The 5,017-nt window shown below is 50.7% G+C and overlaps 1 pseudogene; it reads left to right on the forward strand.

Annotated features, from left to right (window-relative positions):
- Positions 1–491: 491 nt before the first annotated feature.
- Positions 492–1,787, forward strand: LOC143639269 (olfactory receptor 1D2-like; annotated as a pseudogene).
- The last annotated feature ends 3,230 nt before the right edge of the window (positions 1,788–5,017 follow it).

Here is a 5,017-nt window from a genome sequence, read left to right on the forward strand (position 1 = left end):
TAACCCCTGTTAACATTTTGATGAATATATTCTTCAAGTATATAATGTGCCCGTGTTTGAGCACACACTCTCTCTCTGTCTCTCACACACACGCGCGCGCGCACACACACACACACACACACACGCACACAATTTTAACTTAATCGTCATCTCTCACACCTCTACATGGACAAGCAAAATGGTTCATGGAGGTCAGCCTTGGTCCTTTTTGAGAGTTCCCACTGAGACAAGTCTTACACAGTTGCCTCTACCCATTCCCTCCCCCCAAAAAACCCCAACTTTCCTTCAGTTCTTTTTATCTTCTCTGCCTGGATCTTTCCTCCCCAGGAAGCAGGAGCCGGGTTGACTAAGGTCAGTCCCACGGAGAACCTCAGCCCTCAGCAGCACCCTCAAGACACTTGGTGGCCTGTAGGGTCCCCATACTCTCTTGTGCTGACTACCCCAGGCTGGAGATCCTTCCATAAGCATCACAAAGTATGATTTCCATCAGTGACATGGGTGTCGTGCATGCTTTCCCAAACTGCCTCTGGTCGTGTTGACGGATGTATTTCCAATGTGAATTTGTAGAAACTGGAAGCCATGGTGAGAAGTAATGTAACCATCGTCTCAGAATTCCTCCTCCTGGGACTGTCAGAGGTGCCTGGACATCAGCCCCTCCTCTTCAGCCTGTTCCTATCCATGTACCTGGTCGCGGTGGTGGGGAACCTGCTCATCATCCTGGCTATCGGCTCTACCCCCACCCTCCACACGCCCATGTACTTCTTTATAGCCAGTCTATCCTGTGTGGACATCTGCTTCACCTCTTTCACTGTACCAAAGATGCTGCTAAACATCCAGACTCAGAGCCAGTCCATCCCTTAGGTTGGGTGCCTCACTCAGATGTATTTTCTGATTTTATTTCTAGAACTGGACAATGTCCTCTTGGCAATGATGGCCTATGACCGATTCGTAGCCATATAGTCACCCTCTTCACTATGTCGCAACCATGAGCCCCAAATTCTGTGTCACCTCCTTGTCTGTGGCTCTGATTGTCACAAACATGTATCCCTTGGTCCACACCCTGCTTATGGATACACTGTCATTCTGTGCAAGTGTCAGAATTCAACACATTTTCTGTGAACTCTATGCATTGCTAAAGCTCTCCTGCTCAGATATCCATGTCAATGAGTTGGTTGTTTATACCCTGGGGAGCCTTCTTTTTGTGACCCCCTTCCTCCTGATTTCTCTTTCCTACATGCGCATTTTCTCAGCCATCCTAAGACTGCATTCTTCTCAGAGCAAGATGAAAGCTTTTTCCACTTGTAGTTCTCACCTTGTGGTGGTGTCCTTGTTCTAGGGGACCCTGTTTGGGATTTATCTGCGGCCTTCCTCGTCTTACACAGTTGAGGATTCCGTGGCCACAGTCCTATATGCAGTGGTGGCTCCCATGCTCAACCCCTTCATATACAGCCTAAGGAATAAGGACATGAAGGGGGCCCTGAGGGGGCCTCTTCAGTTGAAGCAATGTCTGGTTTTGGTGACATCAACTTCTGCTTCTGAGCCAGGATGCCTTATCTTTTCCTCCCCTTCACTGGGAGGGGACTATCCCTCTCTCACGACCCATCTCCCAAGCGTCTGGCTGTGTCCCACATTTCTGCTGTCTTCCACCTTCAGATGAACCAGCTCAATGAACCAGCACTCCCAGATTGACTTTGGTGTTCCTGGCCCTGGGGATGTAATTCCCGGGCATTCTGTATGTCCCACGTCCCTCACCACCCGTCTGGAGCCCTGCCTGTCCCTTGAATTTGTATATGTACTGACTTAGGGCCCTGTGTGGTCGCCAGAGGTAGGCAAACGGAGGCTCAGAGAAAGGTTCCCCTTCTGCAGCCCCCAGGGGTAGGAACTGTTTGGATGGAGCCCAAGAGGTTCCTTTCACTTCTCAAGAACAACAGGCACAATGAGGTGCTCCTGTCCCTGGGCAGCAATAGACACATGGGCTCTGACCTCATGGCCCAAACACTAGGCTTGTGAGCCAAGTGGAGGAAAGTACAGGTGCCCCTTCTGTACTCCTGGGCTGAATATGGCTGTCTTCCCCGTGTCCAAGCCATGCCCTGGACTTGTTGACTTTGCAAAGGACAGTCCTAGATGAAATGACATTCACGCCCCTCTAAACACGTGCATATGATAATGATAACTGTGTGGCCGAGTGTCTTTCCAGGATGGACAGGATGAGGGTCCATCTCATGTGTTCTACACCTTGGCCTTGACAGCCTCCTTTTGAGACATGGGGTCTGTGTCCCTCCCCTACCCTGCCCCCTTGAATGTGAGCAGGTCTGGTACTGCTTCCACTGCTGGAGGACAGCGGGGTCGATGCTGCTTGACATGATAGCAGTGAAGCTTCTCGATTGTTCCCTGGAACACGGGCTCTGGGAGCACTGAGTTGCCTGTAAGAAGTTGGGTTGCCCTGGGGCTGCCGCCACAGTGGAGAGGACTTGAGGGCATCTCTGGTGCACAGGGCCTGCCTTGGAGTCTCCCGCACACAGACAGAAGACCTGTGAGGGAAGGACCCTCGGATGATTTGGCTTCCACCTGCTTCAGATGTCTCGGCTGATCCTGCAGATGTCCCAGAGCAGAGGCCACGAGTGCCTGCTAGGCCCTGTGGGAGTTGCTGGCCCAGTGCATCTCTGGGCACAATGAAATGGGTGTCTGATTAGGATCAGTTGATTTAACAAAAAGCAGATACAATCACGCAGGAGAGGAGGGACGGAAACTGAATGTTGAAATTGCAAAACTACCTTGAATGCAGATGAAATGGGCAGTTCTGTAGAAATAGATCAATTTCCCAGATTGGCACCAGGGGATCTAGGACAAGGCCATTCCCTGTAGCCAATATTGTATGACAGTCTGCATCTCACAACGGCATCACGACTCCTTTCCTTGCCTGCTGGTGTCTAGGCATGTGGTATCCAAAGGGAGCAGATGGCCGTCGGCACTTCATGCTCAGTGAGACGCTTCCTGTGCACCATGTTGGAAGTGTGCCCCTCTGTGAACCAGAGCTCCTTGACCTGCAGAACCTAAATTTCCAGGTTCCTGGCTAAAAAGCCAGGCCATTTACCCCTGCTCCTGAGTTACGGTGTATTCTAAGTTCCAGACACTTCTCTTTCCATACACGGTATATGAGCAGGTGCAACACCTAAAACTCTGTCCGTCAGGAGGACGGTTTCCTGTCACAGCTGGGTTTGACAGCCATCCCTGAGGGGACTGTAGTACATCAAAAGTCATTTTTTGGCTTGTTGCCCCTGCCCCGAACCGGTTGACCAGGAAACAAGCTTGTCTTTTGGTTACCTCTGCCAGCTCACAAAAGTTTTCCTTCCCTTGCTAAAGTCTTCCCTGTCTCATCTGCCTTCACCGGGCACCATGATAATTTCCCTCCATCACGACTCCTCTGTGAGGCCTTCACAAACTCATCTCCCTTCATAAGGCACTAATACCCCTCGCTTCCCTTTGCTGAGACCTTCTGTCACTCACTTCCTCTCACAAAGGTATTGCCTTCTGACACTAATGGCTGCCTTGCCTCTATATCCCCAACAGATCCTCCTGTCACAGGAGGAGAGATGTCCCCAAAGAAGGGTCTGGGGAGTTCCCGGAGAGAAGGGGAGACTTGACGCAGGACCAGTGGGGTTCTTGGCATACCTGATGGAAAAGAATTTCAGCCTTATTTAGAAAAGTAGGTACATGTTCAGGGGAGGATGGGGGCAATCTCAAGAGAGAGATGCCTTGGGGGTAAAGCAAGGAATATTTGGATGTGGACCGTCCCCAGAGGGAAAGTGAGCTGCCTGTTGGTGTGGTGTGTTAACATTTAGAGGACGACAGTTTGTAGGGGCTGGAATAGAGGTGGTGGTGCTGGGTTAGAGTTCTGCAGTTCCCAACTAGTTTTCCCTACCCTTTGTGTTCCTCAGGAGTTGCAACTGTTCACCAGTGCTTTTGCCTTTCAGTGGCTCATGGGTGTTTCCTGTGTTTTCATGGTTCTTGGGTGACTTCCTCTGAGACTCAACAACTCTCCCTTTCTCCCCAAATTCCTATGTCACTTCCCTGGTCGCAGAGTCCTTCTTTCCCTTCCCTCCCCATCTCCTAGGCTTCCTCCTGAGCTTCCTTCAAACATCTCTTCCCTGAACCACCTCCCCTGACAAAAGCCTTCCCTGTCACTGCTCTCCTCACAAAAGATTTCCCTCCTCCATTCCAGCCACAAAGCAGTGATATCCCTTACCTCCCCTCAAAATGTCCTTCCACCCCTCACTTCACCTCACTAAATCCTTCATTCCGCCAACTGCCCTCAGAAAGGCCTTCTCTCAGACCATACTTCCTCTAGCAAAGCACTAATGTCCCTCCCCTCCTCTTGAAAAATACTGACTTCCCTCACCTTCCCTCACAAAGACCTTCCCTCCCCCATCTCTTCTCACCATCTCTTCCCTCTTGGCTCATGAAGTTATCACACCCCATTCACTGCTCAGAGAACTCTTTGCTCCTTCCCTTTCCTTCATGAGTGCCGAGCTTACCAAGGACTTCCACCCACACCTTGCCTCAGAAGATAATGACCTGGCTCTCCCCTGTCATCAAGACCCTCCCTCCCTTACCTGCCTTCACAAAGTCCTTCTCGTCCTCAACTCCACTTTCAAAGACCTTTGGTCCCGCACCTTTGCAAACTTTGAAACAAACAGGCTTCTTCCAGCTTCCTTCAGAGCCTGTTCTGAATAAAACCAATTTCCCTCCCAATTTAATGCCAGATAATTCTGGAGCAGCGAGCGTGTGGAGCCTAGCCTTTTCCCTCCCGGGAGGTATTGTTACCAAAAGCTGGGACCTTGTCCCCTACACCAACCCAATAATGGGGGCACTGTTTTGACAAAAAGGAAAAACAAGTTTGATTGCTTTGCCAGCAACAGAGAAACACAGGGACTCCTCTCTCACAGACGGTGATTCTGCCCAAGGGCGGGGAGGGGGGGGGCAGGGAGTTTTTAAAGAGGTGATTCAGAGGAATTCC

This window comes from Callospermophilus lateralis, chromosome X (genome assembly GCF_048772815.1).
Source record: "Callospermophilus lateralis isolate mCalLat2 chromosome X, mCalLat2.hap1, whole genome shotgun sequence".
NCBI lineage: Eukaryota > Metazoa > Chordata > Mammalia > Rodentia > Sciuridae > Callospermophilus > Callospermophilus lateralis.